The sequence below is a fragment of the Macrobrachium rosenbergii genome, chromosome 32 (genome assembly GCF_040412425.1).
Source record: "Macrobrachium rosenbergii isolate ZJJX-2024 chromosome 32, ASM4041242v1, whole genome shotgun sequence".
Taxonomy (NCBI): domain Eukaryota; kingdom Metazoa; phylum Arthropoda; class Malacostraca; order Decapoda; family Palaemonidae; genus Macrobrachium; species Macrobrachium rosenbergii.
The window spans coordinates 13,786,924-13,814,124 of record NC_089772.1 but is presented as its reverse complement, the minus strand read 5'-3'; the positions used below and the strand labels follow the sequence as shown (position 1 = coordinate 13,814,124).

General features: G+C 41.8%; 1 protein-coding gene across 26 annotated transcripts in view; it reads right to left on the bottom strand.

Moving 5' to 3' along the window:
- The window catches only part of LOC136855727 (tight junction protein ZO-1-like), a 409,885-nt gene that overhangs the window by 244,432 nt on the left and 138,252 nt on the right, over positions 1 to 27,201 (bottom strand). Inside the window, exon 1 of one of the 26 annotated variants that reach the window (XM_067133083.1) lies at positions 5,196 to 5,293. The exons of the other annotated variants lie outside the window; for them this stretch is intronic. The gene's annotated coding sequence lies outside the window, so the exon portion shown is untranslated. Of the gene's footprint in view, positions 1 to 5,195; positions 5,294 to 27,201 lie in introns of those variants that run through there. 26 annotated transcript variants of the gene reach the window in all.

The window sequence follows — 27,201 nt, the reverse complement described above, 5'->3', positions numbered from 1 at the left end:
AACACTAATACACAAGTTACTGCAGTTTCAGAATGACTCTTCAATGCTTTCCACGAGTATTTAAGGGGTCCCATTTGCAGTGTCTGCAAAATCAGTAGTAAGGCAAGGGAATATCTACCTTTTCTCAGTTTTGTATCTCTGCAAATACTGCAGTCTTCCATTTTAGGGCAGCATACACGCATGCATATAAAAATCACTAGATAATCAGATAGCGCTGCAAGGTAGAACCTTCCTGTTCTCAATAAGTGTCTGGGGGATAAGTTGCTAGCCCCACACCCTCTCCTTGCTCCTGGCTGACGATGGTACCTATCCACAGCTGGGTTGAGTGATGGGCGGCAAGATGTGAATCGGGTGGCGAATTTTGCTAATGCAAGCCTAACACGGTAATGCTGAATATAAACATATGCATACACGCAATTATTCAATCAGACACACAAACATACATACATATTTCTTTTGATATATGTCCTCCTTAACGCTCAGAATAAAAGGCGATATCAGTCCTTATCTCCAGTTTACAAAATTAAAGAAAGTATTTTTTTAGTATTTTTTTTTTAAATGTGATTCATTTAACATAAATTATTTGCATCTTTACCAGTTTACATTGAGGTTATTATGTTCTTCGTAAACGGTAAACATTTCAGTGGTAGCATCTGGTAAAAAGAAATCTCTCTCTCTCTCTCTCTCTCTCTCTCTCTCTCTCTCTCTCTCTCTCTCTCTCTCTCTCTCTCTCTCTCTCTATACATATTTATATATATATATATGTGTGTGTTCATGTATGTTCGTACGTATGCATGCATGTATATAACAAACACCAAAACACCGACTTTCCAGTAAAAGACGCAGAAACATGAAATACTTTTTTTTTTGTTTTTTCAGCAGTCCTGGCACCACTATTCCTAACGAACAGCAAAGCCCGCCTATATGCCCCCAAATCCACCTAGAGAGAGAGAGAGAGAGACAGATGCCTTTTCTTTCCCGCACACAACTGTCGTCGGATATGCCAGGTATGCGCACTTTTCACCACAACTGCTGTAGAAGGGCGAGAATAGCCACATCGCCCGTATACCCTGAACGACTTGGGGGGAGGAAGAAATGCGCGTTTGGGTCTCAGCACAGCACAGCACAGGGCCCGATCTAGACCAGAGAATGAATGTTAGGGTTCGCTGGGTAGGATTCGGGAGCCCGTGGACCCATTTCCAAACCTTATGCAAGTCGCCTGCCTTCTGGCCAGAAGCTTTAAACAGTGGACGACGACCCAAGTTTTCAGCTTCTAGTGATACACAGCTATGTGAATTTCTGCTAGTTTTCAAACCTATAATGTAAAAAAAAAGTATCTCAAACATAAAACTATTTCTTTTAATGCTTGGAATGCATTTGGTTTAACAACTCCTCCTACTGTTTCCTATAGCGTCGTTGTGTAAGTTTTTAGAAGGAAAAGTCAATGCAATTTCAATCACGCACAGGAAAACACTTACAACTCCTGGCCATTCACAGCGGAAAACTTAAACATCAACAGCAGAGATCAAAGCTTGTGCTTCACATTCACGACACTCAAAGAAGCACCAAATACCATGACCCATTAATCCTCTCTCACTAAGCTACATGGACCAAATTTGAGAAAAAAAACACATAACAGCACAAGTCTGTATGGATGAAGCACCATATACAAAAAACAAACATATCAGCTCAATTCTGTATGGATGAAGCTCCATACAAAAACATTACAGCACAATTCTGTATGGCTGAAACTCCATAAAAAAAAATAACAGCACAATTCTATATGGATGAAGCTCCATAAAAACATAACCGCACAATTTTATATGGATGAAGCCCCCCCAAAAAACATAACATCAAAATTCTGTATGAATGAAACTCCATAAAAAACATAACAGCGCAGTTCTGTATGGATGAAGCTCCATAAAAAATAAAACAGTACAATTCTGTATAGATGAAGCTCCATAAAATAAACATATCAGTACAATTCTGTATAGATGAAGCTCCTTAAAAAACATAACAGCACAATTCTATATGGATGAAGTTACATAAACATAACAGCACAATTCTATATGGATGAAGTTACATAAAAAACATAACAGCACAATTCTGTATGGATGAAGCTCCATAAAATAAACATATCAGTACAATTCTGTATAGACGAAGCTCCATAAAAAACATAACAGCACAATTCTATATGGATGAAGTTACATAAAAAAAAAACATAACAGAACAATTCTGTATGGATGAAGCTCCATAAAAAAGAAACATAACACCACAATTCTGTATGGATGAAGCTCCATAAAAAAACAAACATAACAGCACATATCTGTATGGATGAAGCTCTAAAAAAAACATAGCATAATTCTGTATGGTTGAAGCTCTAAAAAAAAGCAAACATAACAGCACAATTCTGTATGGATGAAGCTCCATAAAAAAGAAACACAATAGCACAATTCTGTATGGATGAAGCTCCATAAAAAAGAAACACAATAGCACAATTCTGTATGGATGAAGCTCCATAAAAAAAAGCACAATTCTGTATGGATGAAGCTCCATAAAAACATACATAACAGCACATACCTGTATGGATGAAGCTCCATAAAAAAACATAACAGCACAATTCTAAATGGATGAAGCTCCATAAAAAAACATACCAGCACAATTCTAAATGGATGAAGCTCCACAAAAAACATATCAGCACAATTCTGTATGGATGAAGCTCCATAAAAAACAACAAACATAACGGCACAATTCTCTATGGATGAAGCTCCATAAAAACATAACAGCACAATTCTGTATGGATGAAGCTCCATAAAAAACAACAAACATAACGGCACAATTCTCTATGGATGAAGCTCCATAAAAAACATAACAGCACAATTCTGTATGGATGAAGCTCCATAAAAAACATAACAGCACAATTCTGTATGGATGAAGCTCCATAAAAAACAACAAACATAAGAGCACAATTGTTTATGGATGAAGTTCCATGAAAAAACATAACAGCACAATTCTGTATGGATCAAGTTCCATAAAAAACAACAAACATAACAGCACAATTCTGTGTGGATGAAGCTCAATAAAAACATAACAGCACAAGTCTGTATGGATGAAACTCCATCAGCACAATTCTCTATAGATAAAGCTTCATAAAAAAACATTACAGCACAATTCTGTATGGATGAAGCTCCATAGAAAAACAAACATAACAGCACAATTCTGTAAGGATGAAGCTCCATAAAAAACATAACAGCACAAGTCTGTATGGGTGAAGCTTCATAAAAAAAAAACAACAGCATAATTCTGTATGCATGAAGCTCCATAAGAAAACCATAACAGCACAATTCTGTATGGATGAAGCTCCATAAAAAAAAACATAATAGCACAATTCTGTATGGATGAAGCTCCATAAAAAAAACATAATAGCACAATTCTGTATGGATGAAGAGCCATAAAAAATATAACTACAATTCTGTATGGATGAAGCTCCATAAAAAACATAACAGCACAATTCTGTATGGATGAGGCTCCATAAAAAACATAACAGCACAATTCTGTATGGATGAGGCTCCATAAAAAACATAACAGCACAATTCTGTATGGATGAAGCTCCATAAAAAGAATCAAATCATTCCCAACAAACTTCAGGAACTCCACATCTGCGAAGAGACTAGTAGTCGAGGGTTTACGGCAACGCCAGAACAGATTGTTCTCAATAAAAGTAATTGCATGTGATCATTATGAAGTCTCACAGTTGCCACTGTCTACCAATTCATAAGTTAACAAGACACAACTGAAGTGCTGGCGTTGTGTGTGTGTGTGTGTGTGTGTGTGTGTGTGTGTGTGTGTGTGTGTGTGTGTGTGTGTGTGTATGTGTATGTGTATGTACATGTATATGCATGTATATATACTGTATATATATATAAATATATAATTAAATTATATATTTATATATATATATATAAATGAAAATAAAAATTTATTTAAAAGTGAAAAATAAAGTTGACTTTAAAATGAAAATTTGTAAGAAAATTTAAACGAAAATTTATTTTACAATGGTTGTCCTGTTCATTAACTCAACTTCTCTTCTACAAGTTATTCTAATGTAAAAATCAGTGATGTGCAAAAATTAAATATGACAGCCGAAATAAATACAGGGGGGAAATTAAAATAAAAATAATTAACCTCGAAAAAGACAAATATTCATTAATGCGTTCTTCAGAACAGGCACATTTCGTAAACAAAAGCACTTTTTATCAATTTAATTTCTTAAATCTTCAAGTCTAAGGCGAGGTTAACAGCCGCACCCGTTTTTCCTTGACCTCAGAAGTCGATGGCGTCTGGGTCCAGCTGCATGCAGCAACTATACCAGGAGTGGTCCACGGACCAAGCAAATGCACAGCACTGTACCGCTCAGCCAAGGGGCCCACTTAGCTGACTGCACCTTTTAAAGGTGGGTGGGGGGGGCACCACATACCTCCGTCATTACGCAAAAGCACAGGGATTTAAACGAAATCTGGCGAGTCCCTGTGATACCCTTGCACAGCAAGGATCCTATTATGTAATATAAATTAGGCTCACTGATACTTTATCATTTCTGATGGCCTCTGAGCATCCGACAAGCCTTAGTAAGATACTGGATCCAGAAAGCATCGTGCTAAGGCTACCGCGGCCCACTGGTGTTTCAGAGCGCAATGAACTGGTTTTAAACGCTTAACTTGTTATCCTCGGCAATGCTTAATGTACACTTTACACGCAAGAGCAAAAAAAAACATGTCAGTGTGCGTATGTGTGTGTGAATGCATGTGTGAACATTGGGGACTGTATACACACGTACATGCAGGCTATGTGGCCACATTATCTCTCGTGTACGTAATCAGCTGATTACTCACAAGTCTTCCCGGTTTCCAACCCACGAAATAACTACGGAAGCCTCGGTCAAGGCTTTCATAGACTGATTCACAAAATTATCATTTGCAACACATCGCGAACTTGTGGGGCAAATACAAATAGATGGATCAAGACTTCATTCACGAGGAGGCTAAAGGCTTTAGCCTGTACCACGCCATGATAACCCTACGAATGAAGAGAGAGAGAGAGAGAGAGAGAGAGAGAGAGAGAGAGAGAGAGAGAGAGAGAGAGAGAGAGAGAGAGAGGGTTTACTGCACTTGGCAATGGCCTAAATCCGAACGCACCCACTGAACTCAATGTTCCACGGCTCAAAAAAGTGACGAAAATCGAGCAGGGGATCTGCTACGTCTATCAGCCTGTTTCTCGCTGGACCAGCCTCTCTATCCCGTTCTCATCACATTTTGCTGCAATGCACAACAGGGAGGGAGGGAGGGAGAGAAAAAGGGAGGGAGGGAGGGAGGGAGGGAGGAAGGGACGGAAAAAGAGAGGAGAGTGGGTTGGGGTGGGGGGTGTGGCACGGGATGTGGAAGAGATGTAGCATAACAATCGACCTTCTCCTCCTTCTCCTCCTCCTCCTCCTCTTCTTCTCCTCTTTTTCCTCCTCCTCCTCCTCCCTCTACTTTCACCGCCATGCTTCGCTACTAAGTAAGTACTCGTGGGTAACGATCCACTCCCGACAGCGTAAGTACTGTTACACTTTATCTTACTTCCTGATCCCCTACCCAATCCATCTCTCTCTCTCTCTCTCTCTCTCTCTCTCTCTCTCTCTCTCTCTCTCTCTCCACCTAACTTTAATGTGTTTATATCCGTGATCACATTTCTATTTTTCCATTTCAGTTCGTTCTAATTATTTTCTGCAATATTTGGACGACACGCACAAGAGATCAGCAACTTTGTCGTGTGGTGGAGAAACCTGAACTCAGACGGAAATCAAACCAGAAATTGCAAAGATCGAGGGATTATTAGGCATTCCTCGATCGGGAATAAAAGTTGGGTGCGCTGATCCACTTCACTACTAATAGGAGGAGAATTATCTCCGTCTCACGAAAAAAAAACGAATCACCTTGGATGACGGGGAGGAAAAAAATATATAATAATAATAATCGTGAACAGAAACGAGGACACGTCAATCAATATGCATCGTAACGGTTACGTAAGCAATTAGCTTGTGAGTCGCTGATATACCTCCGAAGCGTCGTTTCACTTGGACCGAATTTCACACGCAGGAGGAGGAGGAGGACGAGGAGGAGGAGGGAGATAAGGACACAACGGATAAAAGTTACGTAACGACTGGGAAAGTCGTCCCGCTGGAAACGCCAAAACGTGCGGCGGCGGCGGCGGCGGCGCCCCCCGAGAAGATTCGGGGCAGTTGTTCCAATCAGTCATCTGAACGCGCCCCGCCTGCGTTTAATTGAACGAGAAACACTCTGGGCGAACCGACCTGGGGAAAGAACACTACTACTGACAAGGGATATTGCACTACTGACGAAGTGGAGGGTGGCGTAGTGGTCCTTCCTACACTTCCGGCGGCTGCGCCCTTGCCACCCGCACCGCCTGGCACCGGCACGCACGTATGCACGCACAAACACACACACATACACACACACACACACACCAGCGCACGCGTCATAAACCATACACGACCAAAACCAATAGTCTACTGTCGTGCATCATAGTACAGATCCCGAGATCTTTAGCCTTTCAGTCCAAAGGAAAATAAGCGTTGAGCCTGTTCCTTTAGGAAGGGTCAGACACCCGGCTCACATTCCAATACTTAGCACAAGAAAAACGAAGCGTTAATAGAAATGACCCAGTCATCATGCCTCTCTCTCTCTCTCTCTCTCTCTCTCTCTCTCTCTCTCTCTCTCTCTCTCTCTCTCTCTCTCTGTTGTTTTCCTATCATAAAAAATGCGTGAGGAAGATTAAGGATTATTTCATAAATATATCCCCAACTCTCTTTATATATATATACCCACACACACACACACACACACACACACACACACACACACACACACACACACACACACACACACATATATATATATATATATATATATATATATATATATATATATATATATATATATATATTTACATACATATGTGTAAATTTAATTCACAACTGTATCGGCATCGGCGGCCAAGCCAGGAAGATTCATTCTTCCTGGCTCTACAGAGCTTCTCCAATGTCAATTGGTTTACTGTGACGTAAGCTATCAGTTCCACACCTAATCCACTAAGTCCCATGCTACCAAGTCCAAAAGCATCCAGGGTCCAAACAGAAGTAGGTCTTCTTCTTCTTCTTCTTCTTCTTCCGACCTTATTAGTCCCACTGTATAGCAAGGTCGGCCGCATGAGTCAACTTTCCCCCATCTACTTCTATCCCTTGCATCTTCCTCACCCCCCCCCCCGCGTCCCACCTCACAGAAATAGGTATCTGTGTCTAATGGAACCACTGAATCCACAATGACTACGACTACCATATATGGTGACTCGATTCAAGAACCCAGAAGAATCACAGATGCAAATTATGCGAGGATCAGGATTTTGGTCGAGTCCGAAAGATCAGGATTCTGGTCAAGTCCGAAAGATCAGGATTTCGGTCAAGTCCGAAAGAAAGGCGAAAGGACCTTGAGAACCAGGGAACCAGAGGTACCAATCCTAAAGAGACTAAAACCACAAATTCTGCGAGGAACCGGAACTTCAAAATTCAACCAAAAAGAACCCTGTATATAAAGTTCATAAACCCATGCTGCCCTTGAATGGAAAACTGCAGTATCTGCAAAATTTTCGAAATTGAGACATGCCACAAATGGGGCTCGTGAAACACTAATACACAAGTTACTGCAGTTTCAGAATGATTCTTCAATGCTTTATTTAGGGGGGGGGTTCCCATTTATAGTATCTGCAAAGTCAGTCGTAAGGCAAGGGAGTATCTACCAATTTTCTCAGTTTTGTATTTTTGCAGATAATGCTGTCTTCCGTTTTAGGGCAGCATGGATTACAGATTTAGTTTACCAAGTCAAAAGTCAAGGCCTGTCATTACAAAAGAACCTGAGCACAAGTTCACAAGAACCTGAGTTACTATGATTAAATGGTAAGGTTTACTAACTGAGAACCATGGGTACGATTTCACAGAGACCCAGATTACCAAAAATGAACCCGAGCAACCAGTTAAAAAAAAAAAAAAAGGACTACTCACAAAAAAAAGAGCCTTAGGTATAAAGCCCAAAAAGTTACCTAGTCCACAGAAATTGAGCTTGTAATCTAAACACGGGTCAAGAGTTCCCAAGACTCCAATGGCCGTGCTCAAACTGACAAATTCATTCACCAATCTTCACTTGTATTATATATATATACTCATATATATATATATATATATATATATATATATATATATATATATATATATATATATATATATATATATATATATGAGAGAGAGAGAGAGAGAGAGAGAGAGAGAGAGAGAGAGAGAGAGAGAGAGAGAGAGAGAGAGAGAGAAATAGCCGTATATCTTCCAGAGGTTTCTGTAAGGGGCAGTGACGCTGAAAACCTGAAACAGGGGCTTAACAGTTATCATCTATGGTATACCTCACCCGGAGTTGTCAAGTTTCCACCACACGGTGACGTCAAATTTTTCAAAACCATCGTCGATCATCAATACATCTTAATTTACCCCAAGGGCCACCAAAAACCATAGGAAAAGCGAGCAAGGACTCGCATGATCTCACTCAGTGGCCACATTGCCGTCATCGGATGCCTCAGCTTTGAAGCGTTAAAAACAAAACGGCCACTAACGCCATCACCAGTATAATCGGATAACTGCCTCCTCCCTCCACCTCCAGCGACATTCCAACAGCTCCGCCAAAAGGAATCTCGGACAAACACACGGGACGGAAAGGGGACGGGGGCAGTTTAATATCAGGGAGGCACTCCAATGGAAGGGGAAAAAAGAGGAACAGAATGCGTCATCGAATTCTGAATTCCTTATTTCCCCCCCCCCCCTTTTACTCCCCTCTTCCTCCGTCCATCTTCTTTATCGGCAGTTTGCCGTATTTCCTTCCTTTCGCTTCTTTCCGGGTACCATCCCCTTCTCATTCAAGAAAAGGGGTTTGTGGAGGGGGACGACGGCATTCAGAGGCAGTCACCGTACAACGCACAAAGAGAGAAACACGAGTCAACTAAAATGTTCTTTACGATATTCGTTGCAGCTAATGTTGCCTGACAGTTGCAGCGTCTTGCATCCCAAGGATAAGCCAAGCCGCGAAGACACCTCCAAAGGCGTAATACTCCTTATAAACTCAAGTCTCCTCCGCATGATGCACACGCGAGAAACGCACAAGGAACGACCACTCCTTTGAACGCTCGTAAAAAAATAAGCTTTCGGAGAAGGACGAATGAGATCCAATCACGGTGGCAGTGCCTAAACACTGTGATCAAACGAAAGCTTTGATATCTTGGTGAAACACAAATCAGAGTTTTCCGTTACATTTCAGGATCCGTATTACGTTAAAAGTGCGACAGAATATTCCGCTTAAGTGGCAAATTCTTTACTTGGAATGTTACGACTGACACATACACAGTGTGGCTTTTACCAGGAACGGGGTGCGTAACGACAAAACCGAAAATCATAAATCTGAGAACAGCAAAACAGAAGTCAGCAGACGGGTTAAAAAAAAAAAACAAGTAATAAATGCTTCTTCGGCGCAATCGTGCTGTCTGAACAAATTAAACGAACCGTGGACTTAGGGCTAAATCACTCACGAGAAGCCCATGACTTCGAGACAATTCTTGCCATTACTACGTTCTATAATGAAGAAGAGTTCAGGTTGATTCTCCGCTGCAATATCTTGTCGGGTGCTCCGTTGAAAAATACGACCATAAGATCAGATCCACGAGATTCGAGGTCCCGATTCCAAGACGATGTCTGGAATCCAGTTTCACTCCCTCTGCTTCGAGCAAGCCAGTGAAATGGTACCCTCTGGACTGTGCCGCAGCGTTCGGCTCGGCTGAGCAGATGCGGGCTCTAAAAATATGAAATCGCCGTTCTCATATTTACAATGGGAGCAAAAACAACAAAAGGGTACATGAAGCAGAAACTGAAAGAGTTCAGAAATTGAAGTTCAAAAGGTATAGTCGGAGGGGCTGTACATTTTTGCATTCCCGCTCAGCCGCTTTGAATGGGTAGGGTATGTGCATTAATGATGAGAGAGAGAGAGAGAGAGAGAGAGAGAGAGAGAGAGAGAGAGAGAGAGAGAGAGAGAGAGAGAGAGAGAAACAATGGTAAATATGCCTGAGGATTATCATTCCATCATGGCTGTGATCACATTCTACCGAGGGGAAATGTACAAACAATGCGACGTCCCACACACACACACACACACACACACACACACACACACACACACACACACACACACACACATACAAAATTCGAAGTACAAAAACTCGAAAATGAAAGGAATGGTGACCCAGTGTCACCGTTGTCTTCAGTGCAGCAGTCTAACAAAAGCCACCACATTAATCACGATCTAAAAAGGTCGGCCCTCCCTTCCCATCAACCCCCATCCCTTATTCAGCAACAGATGCAGTTTATGTAAGGCGTACGAACCGATTCACAGGTGGCAAATAGCTGAGAGACACGAGCCATCCCAAAGCACAATTCCCCATCGCACCTGCGCACGAGTTGATAAGTGTCGAGAGGATATTGCATCAGTTACCCCACATCCCTCCCGTTGTCTCTCAATCAGTTAACCCAAGGTTACAAAAACGATGGTCACAACACTCAAGTCTAGCGCATGAATGGACACGATGGGGGCGATACGTAAACACACACACACACACACATATATACTCACTGTGACATTCCGGTGAATCTTAGAGGAACCCGTTTATCGTGTCGGCCCATTCACGTCTTACGCAGAATCTATACTAGAGATTCCTGGATAACGAAGTCCTACCTTTCCCATACCTCTTCCACGCCATCTACCAGCTCATTCCAGGTCCTATACTCCGTCCTCCAAACACTTTCTAACTCTGTATACTCTGATCAACCCTTTATCGTTCCCCATTCTTAACATGTGAAGGAATATCTCAAAACACTGAAAAAAATGAAGAGCTACTGCAATGGCATTAAGCATTAGATTCTGGAAACTACTTCTATAGGAAGTGGCAATGGCTTGGGATTTAAATGGTCCATATTCCAAAGCAGAGCAGCGTCCAGCGGTGGGCTGTGAACCCCATGGGGATGGAAATACCACTTAAATGGCGGGATAAGTCTCTCTTGAACTCAACAGCAACCACAGTGAATTAGTAAGGACTGTTGCTTAGCGGCAGTAACGAAGGCAACCAAGATTTGGAAGCTACAATAAAATCCAGTGAGTCTGGATTGGGAGGGTTGGGGAGACATGACTTATTCACTCTCCTCATGCAAACCTGTTCGTCCGCCCCGGGCTGGGGCAGGGTAGATAGGGAATTGGGAGGGTAAGGGAGACATGACACATCCACCCTCCTCCTGAAAACCTGTTTGTCCGCCCTGGGCGGGGTAGGTAGGGGAGATGTAACATATCCACCCTCCTGCCCCTCGCAGCACAGTGCGCGCCATCAACCTCATACAAATCTAATGAACATCAAGACTGGGGAGTGCCTACACAGTGGAGGACTGTAAGCCCCTCGAAAAAACGAAATCCCCCTAAAGTTCCAGAGAATATTCTTTTAGGGAAACAGTGTCATTCATATTGATTTTCGTCACACCACCCCTTTTGGAGGAAACGGCTGAATGTTTATATATATATATATATATATATATATATATATATATATATATATATATATATATATATATATATATATATATATATATATATATATATATATATATAACACCCTAAAGCCTGTAGCCACACTCAAGTACATGTCACGACAAATCTTCTGTGCTTCCAGCAATAACTTAATTAAAAGTATCTCTATGTTTTGCCACAGAGATTCGATCATCACGACGCCAAATGTAATGACAGCTCTCTCTCTCTCTCTCTCTCTCTCTCTCTCTCTCTCTCTCTCTCTCTCTCTCTCTCTCTCTCTCTCCGCACCAACACAATGGAGTAAAAGTGTGGAAACAAAATGAAAAGAGAAAATTTCCGAGCCAGGCTCAACAGCAGAAGGGGGGGGGGGGAAGTGAGCATTTGAAAAGAACGCCACATATACATCATAAAAATGACAAGTGGCGGCGGGGAAAACGGATCATTATCCGGATGACAAAGAACACTGTGCTATATTTTGGTCCATTGGAACACGGAGGACCTTTCTGTTAAGTCTCACACAAACGCGTATATACAGATACATGCATATTCATATAAATTGATATACAAGGCTTTTAACGATGGAATTCAGGATCAATAAACCACTGACGCACGTGAATGATAGGCTTTGTGAGAGAGAGAGAGAGAGAGAGAGAGAGAGAGAGAGAGAGAGAGAGAGAGAGAGAGAGAGAGAGAAAACTTCGGTTCCCGAAAAAAATGATAGGCTTTGAGAAAAAGAGATAGAGAGAGAGAGAGAATTCAGGATGAATAATCAACCGACGGACATGAATAATAGGCTGACTGAGAGAGAGAGAGAGAGAGAGAGAGAGAGAGAGAGAGAGAGAGAGAGAGAGAGAGAGAGAGAGAGAGAGAGAGAATTCAGGATGAATAATCAACTGACGGACATGAATAATAGGCTGTGAGAGAGAGAGAGAGAGAGAGAGAGAGAGAGAGAGAGAGAGAGAGAGAGAGAGAGAGAATTCAGGACGAATAATCAACTGACGGGCATGAATAATAGGCTGACTGAGAGAGAGAGAGAGAGAGAGAGAGAGAGAGAGAGAGAGAGAGAGAGAGAGAGAGAGAGAGAGAGAGAGAGAGAGAGAGACTTCGGTCTCCCGAAAAAAAAAAAAAAAAAAATGAAAGTCGGTACTAAAACTTGGCAGTAATTAGCGCAAAGCTGATTCCCAAACCTGGAAAAGGGCGACATTGAGCCTCGTCATAAAAGAGGCCGGTCGTCGATGAGGTTCGCCAGATTTTCCTGCTCTCCTTTTTCGAAAGAGGAAAACGTCAGTGAGCGTCGTTTCTCATCTATTTAAATTTCGTTTTCCTTTTAGCGAGGCTGAAGAAGATGCCCAGACGCGTCGAAGACTGATGTCTAATTAGCAGTAACAGTTAAAGACACAAATGCGACATGATAGCAAAAATTAATGAGAGAGAGAGAGAGAGAGAGAGAGAGAGAGAGAGAGAGAGAGAGAGAGAGGAAATCAGGAACGTTCTAGGCATGCTTACATACTGTACATTTCTACTGAGGTAAACCTATCTGACCAAGTTTTGTATAAAGCTTTCGAAGCAGTAATGTGACAGGAAAAATTTCGCTTGCAAATTCATCTCTAAATCCAAAGCTCAACATTAAATAAAAAATATAACCGGAAGGCGAAGGGGCCTTTTACCACAAACGTTTTCTATTTTTCCTCTTTTAAAATGTTAGGGAGAAGGGAAAACGTAGGGAAAATGAATGCCTTCATCAGGCCCGGGCGCGAAGCACATTTCTTATTCACCGAGTTCAGGAAACATTCAAATGCACTCCCCCTACAAGTGTGATGGCATCAAGACTCGAGTCTATGGATTTGTCTGGTATTTAAAGATAAATTTCAGTTCATGAAGTGGAGCTGAAAATATTTCACAAAAGCAAAATACAATATGCTACTTAGACCAATCGGACAAGGAATACAGTGCATTCAGGAGCAAGAACGCTGAATAATTCACAGTGAAAATCTGCCACGGCCGACCTTCCATAAAATTTCGTTCACAGTCACATCTGAATAGTTTGGAATATTACTGACTGGTTTTTAACCAAGTCAACGAACAGCGTACTCCTGAGGATATTCAAATTTATTGGTCTCCGCCAAATTCATGGGAAACTGGGTTTGCAACTTTGCAGAATGACGAGACAAAGAAAAAAAAATTACATATAAAATTCTTCCAAAGAGCCACATCTACTGTGCAGGGTACAGAATACTCAATCTTATCTTTTACAATCCTCTGATATCATTTAATTGTATATCTCCCCTATTCCATAAGAAACTGTATGAGTATAATTTTCGTCTTGCAATTAAAAGTACGAGTCGCACATGTACACAAACAAATATTTTCCACTCATCAATTCACCACCAAATAAAAATAAGGTCATTAGAGACAACCACATTAAACTTTATATATATAAAATTTACTCACCAAAGAGATGATCTGAACCAGAAACACGCACACGACTTACCTGGAAAAGGAAAGAATATAAGCGTTAGCGTTTGAATAACATCAAGCATTAACAGTCATCTCTGGCAAAGCTGTAACTATGAATCTTACCGCAGACATAAAAAGAAAATGCAGAGGAATAGCGGAAGTTACGACGTTCGATTTTTGTAAACAAAACACCCCAGAGTCTGTCAGGGCCTGGAGACCAAGCCTCTAATGCAGTGGTTCTCAGTCTTTTTTTAGTGATGGCACCCTAACTGATGTAATCTTCACCGTGGAACCCCTTCTTCACCATCCCACCATATCGCGTGAATTAACTTCTTATTTAATGAATGAAATTATTATTCCATACTCAAACCAGAACCACCACGCCGCACATGCAGAAATATACTGTACACACAAAGAGCATATCAGAAGAATTAGATAAACATAGAGTAGAGACACTGATAATAATTATATGAAGGCTTCTGCAAATTTTTTTTTTTACAAATGTTCACCGAGATGATCTAGCCAAGACAAAATTCATGACAATCTTGCGGCACCCCTGGGCACTGTCCGTGCGTCACCCAGTTTGAGAATCACCGCTCTAGTGGGTCTGGTGGTTTCAAATTTTCTAATGTCAGACGGACTTTAAAATGACGCCTGTCTTTTCGCCGCACATCAAATGAGCCATAACAAAAAAGGGATCTGCCTCTATTCGGATGAAAATATGACAGTGATGAATATTCATTTTACTGGACACCGTGAGGACGTGCATGGGATAATATCAAGGGAGATAGGCCCACATCACATCTTCAAAACTCATATTTTTTTTATTTGCGACGATTCCTCTTTCCATTCAACAATACTGATTAATAATATATGAGATTTCCCGACTTTGATTAAAAGTGAAGCTAGTTTATAGGTAAATCTCTCTGTCTCTCTCTCTCTCTCTCTCTCAAAGCCCTTCGTTAGGTGAGTCGGTAGAGCTTCGGACTGTCACCCGATGGGCCGGAGTTCAATTCCCCGGCCGGCTGATGAAGAGTTAGAGGAATTTATTTCTGGTGATAGAAATTCATTTCTCGCTATACTGTGGTTCGGATTCCACAATAAGCTGCAGGTCCCGTTGCTAAGTAACCAATTGGTTCTTAGCCAAATAAAATAACTCTAATCCTTCGGGCCAGCCCTCTCTAGGAGAGCTGTTGATCAGCTCAGTGGTCTGGTAAAACTAAGGTATACTTAACTTTTCTCTCTCTCTCTCTCTCTCTCTCTCTCTCTCTCTCTCTCTCTCTCTCTCCTCTCAGCAAAACTGGATTTTCTAAACAAATAATATTACTCATACTCTATTTATCCCAAAATCTGTTTTATCTACCCTCTGTTAAGGGGCGTAATACACCAAATTTACACTCAACCTGTCACTCATCTATTCTCGAATGTTTTTCCTTTTCGTCTTAAAAATGTTAACTACCCTTAAACAACCACCAGTCAAATGTTAAAGGATCCACACGCACGCACACACACACACACACACACACACACACACACACACACACACACACACACACACACACACACACACATATATATATATATATATATATATATATATATATATATATATATATGTATATATATTATATATATATGTGTGTGTGTGTGTGTGTATGTTATTTATATATATATATATATATATATATATATATATATATATATATATATATATATATATATATATATACTCATATATATGTGTGTGTCTACTATATATATGTATATATACATATGTATATTTGTAATTATAACACACTGGAGCTTTTACGTTTTTCAACATATTCTTCAGTTGCAAAAGTGTTACAATTACAAAAAGCTCTTTTAAACAACACAAAATGAAGCAGGAATGTTCATCTGCTAAAAAACCACCCATTATCCCATACATTCATCATAGCATATGCATCCATTCTACCAATGCATTTCTCTCACTCTGCAAATACTTATCACAAAAGTTTCAGTACTCTCTCCTAATCAGTGTTTCGGCATCAGTCTCACCCTATTAACGAAATCCGTCCATAAATATTTCTAAGTAGGTTTAGCTGAGCAACGTTCTATATTATAATGGCCAACTTGATGGCGGCCGCCGTTGACACGAAAGTGTACGAACCTACGTTCCGACACTCCACGTTTCACCGGGGCGGACAAACAAAATTCATTCTGCTATTATCATTATTGATTATTCCATTTTTTATTTTTTTTGTCGCCTCTTCCGTTCTACAAAGAGCAAATATTATCACTCACAGGTACGGAACCTTTCCTTCACTGCAACATGACCTACACAACTTAGTCAGCTGCTACGTAACACCTGTCAGCCATCGAAACAAAGCATCGTACCAGAAACCCCCATCTACTCCTGACAGCTTTCCAAAATTCCAGATCTTAAAAACCACCGAGGCTAGAGGGCTGCAAATTGGTATGTTGATCATCCATCCTCCAATCATCAAACACCCCAAATTGCAGCCCTCTACCTTCAGTAGTTTTTTTTGTATTTAAGGTTAAAGTTGCCCATGATCATGCGTCTGGCACCGCTATTCGTGCCAACAAACACAGGTCACCACAGGGCCGCGGCTGAGATTTTCATAGGCCGTGGATGAGAGTTTCATAGGGCATTATACGCCGTACAGAAAACTCGATTGCGCCGAAGAAACTACATCGCATTTTTTACTTGTTTCTTTATCCAAAGATATTTGTTTCTCTTTTACTTAAAAGTTAAGTATACCTTAGTTTTACCAGACCACTGAGCTGATTAACAGCTCTCCTAGGGCTGGCCCGAAGGATTAGACTTATTTTACGTGGCTAAGAACCAATTGGTTACTTAGCAACGGGACCTACAGCTTATTGTGGAATCCGAACTGTAAAGTGTCATTTATCGTTCCTAACAGTCATTCCAACGACCACCCACACCCAGGAATAAAGAGAGAGAGAGAGAGAGAGAGAGAGAGAGAGAGAGAGAGAGAGAGAGAGAGAGAGAGAGAGAGATAATCCCAACGATCAAGAATATCAGTTACCACACACTCGCAGGAGAAACAAATCAATGAAACAAAAAAAGTCACAGAGAAGATGAATGACGGCGTGAAAGGTATTGCTTCACAAATCAATATGAGACGGACAGAGTGCCAAAATACGGAGCGAGGATTCGCGCAAAACAGACTTGCAATTTCGCCAAGGGTGGAAGAGGAATCATTCAGTGATCCCCCCTGCCCTCTTTCCACCCGACACCTGCGCCTTCTGATGTATGGCGGCATTACGGGAGCAATGTGCACTATTAGATCCCCTACGTCCTATCCCACGTCCCCCTGGACAGGGGGAGGGGGATGAGGGAGGAGGGAGGGGGAAGGGTTGTGGGGTTGTTTTAAGGAGTGGGAGGGGGAAGGGTTGTGGGGTTGTTTTAAGGAGTGCCCCCTGGACATGGCAAGGGGGAGGGAAGAAGGGGGAAGGGGTTGTTTTAAGGAGTGCCCCCTGGACATGGCAAGGGGGAGGGAAGAAGGGGAAGGGGTTGTAGGGTTGTTTTAAGGAATGCCCCTGGACATGGCAGGGGGAGGAAGAAGGAAGGGGTTGTTTTAAGAGTGCCCCTGGACATGGCAGGGGGAGGGAAGAAGGGGATGGGGTTGTTTTTAAGGAGTGCCCCTGGACATGGTAAGGGGAGGGAAGAAGGGGAAGGGATTGTAGGGTTGTTTTAAGGAATGCCCCCTGGACATGGCAAGGGGGGAGGGAAGAAGGGGGATGGGGTTGTTTTACGGAGTGCCCCCTGGTCATGGTAAGGGGGAGGGAGGAATGGGGGAGGGGGTGACGGGGTTGTTTTAAGGAGTGCCGGTACCATTTCCTGATAAATCTGCGGGTGCAGGTGTTGATACTATACAGCCGCTCCCCCGTGCCCAGGTTTTATGGGGGGGAGGGGGGGAGGGGTGAAGGGGAACGAAAGGAGAAAAGGTGACTTTGCGCGCGCGCGCGAGAAGCGCGTTACTTCATTACCTGGTGTCTATTGCATCCCAGGACCGTTTTACTTGCCCTTAAGGGAGCCTTTACAACCCGGTGATGTCTTTTAGGGCCGGCCTCACCTCGTATATGGTCGGGAATAAATCCAAGATCATTCCATTAGTACGCTTTTGCTTTAAACAATTACCGTCGACACTTCATTCTCTCTCTCTCTCTCTCTCTCTCTCTCTCTCTCTCTCTCTCTCTCTCTCTCTCTCTCTCTCTCAGGATGTGAGGAGGCGTTATTAATTTTAATATTTTTATATTATTAACATTTCACAATATCGTTGCACAAAAGACCTGAGAGTACATATACATATATAAAATATATAAATATACATACATATACATACAAACATACATATATATATATATATATATATATATATACATACATACATAAATACATAAATATATATATACAGGCAGACACGCAGTAGTGAAATAAGGTTTTGCTTCACAAAACTTAATTGTAAAGACTAACTCGTAGCAATTAACAACACGAGTAAAAGAATCTCGTTCTACTGTGTCGCGCTGTGAGTGCTCTTGAAAAAGCAAGCAAGCTTTTCCAAGCAACAACAAATGTTTACGAATTTCCTCCCAAACACAGAAACACAACTGGAGTCGAGTTGAATAATCACCCAGGTTATAAGAACGCTCGTATCTGTACACTAATTCGATTATTGCAGTAATTGAATATAGGTTTAGGCCAGAGGCCACGCGCCGGGACCTAAGAGGTCATTCAGCGCTGAAACGGAAACTGACAGTAAAAATGTTTGAAAGGTGTAACAGGAAGAAAACCTGGCAGTTGCACAATGAAGCAATTGTTAAGAGAGTCTGGAAAGTAAGATGGAAGAGAAATGAAAGGGGCTGTAACCCGGGGCCGAGGGGACGCTGCAAAGAACCTTAAGTAATGCCTGCAGTGTGCCGCATGAGGTGCACTGACGACACTACCCAACTAAGGGATTACAGTGGCGCATTGTATTAAACTTGAACCAAGTGAAATTGTCAAAATCCAAGGTTGACGTTTTAATCCAACAGAGCTAGAAATAAGAGTCTGTTCTACTAAAGCAAGAAATTCCTTGCTTTCAACGCCTTCCCGAGCTTCTGCTCATTTGAAGCAAATTTGGAACCTAGTCCTGAAAATTCATGTGTAAAAGTAGTAATACATTTTACTGGGGCACCCTTGCTCCTAGACCAAGTACATAATGCACTGACACATGACAAAGAGAGAGAGAGAGAGAGAGAGAGAGAGAGAGAGAGAGAGAGAGAGAGAGAGAGAGAGAGAGCAATATATTTTACTGAAGCATCCTTGCTTCTAGACCAAGTACATAATGCACTGACACATGACAACGAGAGAGAGAGAGAGAGAGAGAGAGAGAGCAATATATTTTACTGAAGCATCCTTGCTTCTAGACCAAGTACATAATGCACTGACACATGACAACGAGAGAGAGAGAGAGAGAGAGAGAGAGAGAGAGAGAGAGAGAGAGAGAGAGAGAGAGAGAGAGCTTTAACAGCAGAAGAAAAAAATTAACAAAGGTACTTCCCGCCAGCGAACAACTGAATCTTCAACTTTCCTGACCGACCAAATGCGACATACACAGCACTCCTCTCTCAGACCAAGCCCTATACGGACAAACGCACGGCACAAAACAACGAAGGCTCATCTTCACCCAGAGGAAACCGAATAGCACTCTCATGCCTGGCCTAATGACCACTTGATGGAACTAAAGAAATCGTCGGCTGCATCATAAACAAGAGAAAATGTTCTCGCTCGATGAGTTGTCGAGGCAAATGGATACAAATATATTTTTAATTTTATTTTATACTAAAGGCAGTGCATAAATAAAGCCCTCCTTTGTACTGGTACACCTCACCAGATCGAAACGACTTTTGACATGGGTAATGCATTTGAAGCCTGTACTTTCAGCACTTAGACTAATATGAATGGAAATGCAGGGAAAACACTGTACTTTCAGCACTTAGACTGATATGAATGAAAATGCAGGGAAAACACTGTACTTTCAGCACTGAGACTGCTATGAACGAAAATACAGGAAAACCCTGTACTTTCAGCACTGAGACTGCTATGAATGAAAATGCAGGAAAACCCTGTACTTTCAGCACTGAGACTGCTATGAACGAAAATACAGGAAAACCCTGTACTTTCAGCACTGAGACTGATATGAATGAAAATACAGGAAAACCCTGTACTTTCAGCACTGAGACTGCTATGAACGAAAATACAGGAAAACCCTGTACTTTCAGCACTTAGACTGATATAAATGAAAATGCATAAAACAATAAAAGGAAATAAAAAAAAACAATAATACTGAGAAGACGCCAAGACAATCCTTCAAACATCACAAAAGAGAAAAGCCCCTGGAAGCAATGCATTGCTCGAGCAACCGGCACCAGTTCTTCTATCTGATATCGCTCACTGAAGGCCACACGGCCACCTAAAAAGGGGGGAGTGGGGGGAGGGGGGGGGGATTCCCCCGAGTGCCACTCTCCTTCCGTTCTACTTGAAATCTACTTCAGATAGACGAGACTTCAAGAGCACTGCCATGTGGAACATTCAACTTCGGGTTGAAGGGCCACTTAAAATATTGAACAAATTAAGAGCCTCCTTCACAATGCAACTAGAGACGCAAGGTACAGGCTATACTCTACCTGCTGGTGGTGGTGGCGGTGGTGTCAGGTCTGCCCTGCGCACCTGGTGGCAAAAGCAACGTCCTCTGAAGGGTAAAATTATATTTACTATCTCCACATGCAACATCAAAGACACATGACACCGTGAACCTAGTAAAAAATGCGCCGAAGTTTCTTCGGCACAATCGAGTTTTCTGTACAGCCGCTGCAGCGTATAATCAAGGCCACGGGAAATAGATCTATCTTTCGGTGGTCTCGGTATAATGCTGTATGAGGCGCGGCCCATGAAACTTTAACCACGGCGCGGTGGTGGCCAATCCTATATCGTTGTCAGAAGCACGATTATGGCCAACTTTAACCTTAAATAAAATAAAAACTACTGAGGCTAGAGGGCTGCAATTTGGTATGTTTGATGATTGGAGGGTGGATGATCAACATACCAATTTGCAGCCCTCTAGCCCCAGTAATTTTTAAGATCTGAGGGCGGACAGAAAAAAGTGCGGACGGACAGGCAAAGCAGGCAAAATAGCTTTCTTTTCATAAAGCTAAAAATAAAACATCTCAAACTGCTGAAATGATAATTTAAACACGTTCCTATGAAAATAAAATCAGCGAAGGTAAATAGAACGCATGAATCGTTGTTGCTACGATTAGACTCGCAATATAAAATATGAAGAACATTAATACTTAGGTGGTCTAGATGCTTTCAAGTTCCCTCTGACAGAAATATAAATGACGAAATTCAATTAAAGAAATCATCTTACATAGAAGTGCGAATCAATATATTAATTCGAACTTCTGTATACACTGAAATGTTAATTTCTGAAGTAACATTAGTTTCACCTTGTAAAAGGAAATTCAACCAATCCTAGTATTGCTAGAAAAGGTCACAGCGAAAAGTCACTCGAGAGTATATGTGAGGCTCAGACAAGGTGTATCATTAAGGGCCAGAAAGAATCTGTAACGACACATGAACTTCACACCACAAGCAACAGGTACGTCTCCAAAAATGAGTACCGCTTCTAAATGGAATGGAATATAGAATTTAGGCCAAAGGCCAAGCACTGGGACCTACGAGGTCATTCAGCTGAGAAAGGGGAATTGACAGTGAAAAGGCCTGCAAACAACGCCAGTCCTTCGAATTCAAGCATAAATAAGACCGCCTTCCAAGCTGAAGAGACCGAGGAAAGGAAATTGCCTTAATTTACCTGAGGACGCTGAAACAAAGAAGAAGAAGAAGAAGAAGAAGAATCAATAAAGTTCCCTCTCTCCGCAAGTAACAACACAAAATGTGGCCCCCACGAGTTGCTAGGAAGTGGAGTAACGACAGATGTGCCTCTTAGGCAGTGGCAATTGCACGATTCGGAGAGCGACGAGGAGAACATTGCCGGACAGTCAAGACATCAAAAACCAATCAGCTCATCTGAGACTGCTAAATAAGCAGAGGCTAAGCAGAATGAAGGGACTTCATCGAATTTCAAGGGAGAACAGCCAACTAATAAACCGAAAATATATCTAGCTTTCGGTGGTCTCGGTATAATGCTGTACGAGTCGCGAACCGTGAATCTTTAACTACGACCCGGTGGTGGCCTATCCTATATCGTTGCCAGACGCACGGTTATGGATAACTCTAACCTTAACTAAAATAAAAACTACTGAGGCTAGAGGGCTGCAATTTGGTACGTTTGATGAGTGGAGGGTGGATGATCAACATACCAATTTGCAGCCCTCTAGCGCCAGCAGTTTTTAAGACCCGAGGGCGGACAGAAAATGTGCTGGCAGAATAAAGCGCGGACGGACTGACAGACTTTGCTTTGACAGAAAACTAAACCTACGTTGAAGGAAACCGAAGCTTTTGATTCAACTATTCTCCAGAGAATTTCCCAGTACGAGAATGAATAAGCAGCTCAAGACAAGGATTCGCAGATCACACGATTTAGGAGCAAATGCCAAATTTCTCGTTGTTAGTTTTGTCAAACCTGACATTGTCTCTGCTTTAAGTTACCTTTCCACTGACTTCTACACCTAAAATACCATTGAATATAAGTGGAAAAGCCATAATCTAAAACACATTGCGAAAATTTTCAACAAACACTTAATTTCAAACCAGACAGGAAGGAAACCCGTCCCAGCCGTACTGAAATTTCAGGGGCAGTGCTGAGAAACCAAGGAAGAGGACTTCTGGAAGGAAAGCCACTTGCAAAGGTGTTTGTCTGTGTGGGGGAAACAAGGTGGTGAAAAGAGGGTACACAAAATTCATCATTAACTGGTCACCACTATAAATATGGTAACCGTCAATTGCGTCATCAGCCACAAGAGAAATACAGCGACAGAACCAGAAATCGGTTAGAGCAGTGGTTCTTAACCTTTTTTATTACCACGCCCCCTCTAAGAGTTGGTCCTTCCTCCACGCCCCCCTTGCATCTATGAGTAAAAAGAAAACGAAATTTAAAGGAAAATGAAAAGAAGAGAAAGGGAAGGGGTGCGTTTATTCTTTTGGGAATGAATTAGTGAGATACTTGACACTGCTTCTTAGAGACTCTTGTTAAGAGAATAACGAATATAATCAGAGAATTTTTCATTTTTCCATAGGGCTCCCGGCACCCCTGGAAATTGCTGACGGCCCCCCCACCCCCCAGAGAGGGTCAAAGCATTAGTAGGGGACCTTAGGCCATGGAGTTAAGCCAGACCCTACTAAAACACCCTTTATATGTAAAAAAAAAAAAAAAATTAAGATGAGTAAACCTGTACACTGCGTAACAAAGACTCATTGCCAGCATACCGTAACCTACCCTCCAGAATCCATACATATTCATACAAATATGCTGAGGTGCTCTTAAACTACAGTTTAAGATATTTTAGTTGAAGGGGAATTATCGAAGAAGAACAAGTAAAAGAGCTGGAGGTACACTCCTGAACGCTGAATAATTGAACTGAATGTAGAATTTAGGTCAAAGGCCAAGCGCTGGGACCTACGAGGTCATTTAGCGCTGAAACGGAAATTGGCAGTAAAAGGTTTGAAAGGTGTAACAGGAGGAAAACCTCGCAGTTGTTAGGAGAGGAGGGTGAAGGAAAGTAAGATGGAAGAAAGAGAATATGAAAGGAAGTATAGTAAACGTGTCAAACAAGAGCACACTTCCAAGATACATCTTTGGCACTTGTTCTACTAATATAAAAACAGCTAAGTTTTCCAGACGTGTTACGGCTAGTAAAGAAGTACTACCTCCTCCTCCTCCTCCTCCTCCTCCTCCTCCTCCTCTGGCACTCGAGGGAAACGCACGAAACATTTCTTTTTCTTCTCGAAGCAACGGCCTTTAATTATTTACAGATTAGACTCTTCGGGGTCCCATCGGAATGAAATGATGATAGATGGCTTCAGAGTCGAGGCCAGGTAACAGGGGCATCATTAGGATAAATTCATGAGAATGAGAACCAGCAGTGGGTATTTTAAAAGGAAAGAAACCGCTAAAATACTACTAAAAACAAGAGATATGGAGGAAGTGAGAACCATTGCCTTCTTTGAAAGGCGGCCGGCATTCCCAAAGGAATCCAGAAATACGTATAAATATTAAATTCGAATGCGGATTATATGTCATTCAAATGCCTGAATGGAATGGAATGGAATACACAGTCTAGGCCAAGGCCGACTACTGGGACCTATGAGGTCATTCAGCCCTGGAAAGGAAATTGAGACTTAGATTTGAGAGGTGTAACAGAAGGAAAACCTCGTGATTGCACTATGAAATAATTGTTAGGAGAGGGTGGATAGCAAGGTGGAGTTAAGATAATATGAATGGAGGTACGGTAAAAGGAACGAAAGGGGTTGCAGCCAAGGGCCGAAGGGACGCTGCGAAGAACCTTTAGTAATGCATACAGTGCAGCCCGTAAGGTGCACTGACGGCGCTATCCGAAGAGAAAAATCTCGCATACGTGTATCTGACGAATGAATTTCATTTCTATGTGCAAAATTCTTAATTCAATTCAACCTTAACAAATTTATATACCGGTTAAAATGTTCGATATAATGGAATCAGCAAGGCTCCAATTAGTGTTTGTCTAGAGCTCCTGTATTGAGTTTTACTTTACAGTTTCTGAATATGGCAGCTTAACTTTATTTGTGCCACCTGAAACAATTGTTATTTCGCTTCCTGAAAGGCTCAAAGCCTATCACGCCCAGCGAAACAAAGGTTTGTAATCCGGGGCGTAATCCTTCGGCCGGGTCTCATCATAAAAGAAAAATGTATTTGTTAAGGAAATTGACAAAGAATATCTCAGGTCGAAACCATCGTTGCCACTCCAACGCCACGTATTAAAGATGAAGTCATGTTCCACTCGTACCTTGAACTGAATGGGATACAGGATTTAGGCCAAAGACCAAGCACTGGGACCAATTAGGTCATTCAGTGCTGAAAAGGAAATTGACAGTGAAAATGTTTGAAAGGTATAGCAGGAGGAAAACCTCGCAGTTGCACTATGAATCAACTATCAGGAGAGGGTGGAAAGTGCACTATGAATCAACTGTCAGGAGAGGGTGGAAAGTAAGATGGAAGAATACGGAAGGAGGTGCAGTAAAAGGAACGGAAGGGGTTGCAGCTAGAGGCCGAAGGCACGCTGCAAAGAACCTTAATAAATGCCTACAGTGCCCCGCCCGACGGCACTAACCCCCCCCTTAGGACCACTTATACCTTCAATAATTTTTCAGGATGCTCCAAGCGTACTTATCATTTTTACATTTATGCGACAAGGTTAAAAAAAATTCCGAGTAAAAAAGGAATTTTAAACAAGATCAGTCTGCAGAGTTGAATTTCATGAAAACATACTTCTCGATGACGTCTTTTTGAACTTATTCATGAGGGTAAAAGGTCTCAGCGAACAAAAGCAAAAGTAAAAGCAAATTTCAAATCATACATCTTAATCATCGAAGCGCCTCACACAGATGCATTCAATGGTCGCTTTTCCCCCACTGAAAGAATATAAACGACTGCACAAGGTAAAAACCGGCTGCCACACCTCACCATACAAGATAATCAATAAGCACGACCCCGACATCCTTTTATTCATAAACACGAAACAAGCGACCCTTCTAAACACTGCTCCATATCCAAAGGGCTCGGGAACCATACGTGTTTACAAAACCCAACGCGTTAAAGACAGCCACGTGTCAACTGTTTACATCTGCGACGTTCTGGGAATCCACACTCGCCAGAGGCACACACACACACACACACACACACACAAAACAACTGCTTCCCCAACACCAAACCGTAATTGCTGAGGAAAAAACTGTTTACTTCGTTCATGTAAGGCTAAAAATCAACTAACGATTCATATCACGAAATCTTCCGCTGGATCAACGTCAGATATGAATTCTGTAATCACAATCACATCTGGATTCAATCTCAGTTTGATGCATTACCACAGTCATCTTGAATTCATTTCCACTCTAGGTTTCAGGTCATTTTCATTCCTGTTCCGAAGGTTGTCTGCCCTAAATTGGAAAAGTGCAGTATCTGCAAAATTTTCGAAATTAAGATGTGCCACCTATTTGGCTCGTGAAACACTAATACACAAGTTACTGCAGTTTCAGAATGATTCTTCAGTGCTTTATTTAGGGGGGCCCCAGTTGCAGTATCTGCAAAATCAGTAGTAAGGCAAGGGAGTATCTGCCATTTTTCTCAGTTCTGTATTCTTGCAGATACTGCGGTCTTTCATTCTAGGGCAGTGTTTAAAGACGCTACCTACCTCTCCTAGCAAGAGGGAACGGACGACAGTGTTGAAAAAAGTTAAGTATACCTTAGTTTAACCAGACCACTGAGCTGATTAACAGCTCTCCTAGGGCAGGCCCGAAGGACTAGGCTTATTTTAAGTGGCTAAGAACCAACTGGTTACCTAGCAACGGGACCGACAGCTTACTGTCGAATCCGAACCACATTATACCGAGAAATGAATTTCTATCAAGGAATCTGCATTCCAGATAAAATGTAGTCATACAAAAATAAAACACGTTTTATTTAGGTCCCGCCTTTCTATAGAACAATTTTGCTCTTACTGATGGACCATTCGAGAGCGTCTGAAATCTTCTGAAATAAATGAAGGCAATTAATAACGGCTCAATTCAGGTCCAGGCTCCCTACGCGACCCAGTTCCGTCTGTCTGAACTGATTGCAGCGCTCTCGATCAAAAAGATAAACTACATCCAGGTATATTTCTATTTACTTTTTTATCGATAATCAGCACAGGATTTCAAGGCGTGCCTTTTACTTTGTACAGACAACAGCAGCATCTCGGCATAGAATTATATGAATTTCATCGGTGAAAAGACAGCGTCAGCTGGAGCTACGAAATATCACTTTTC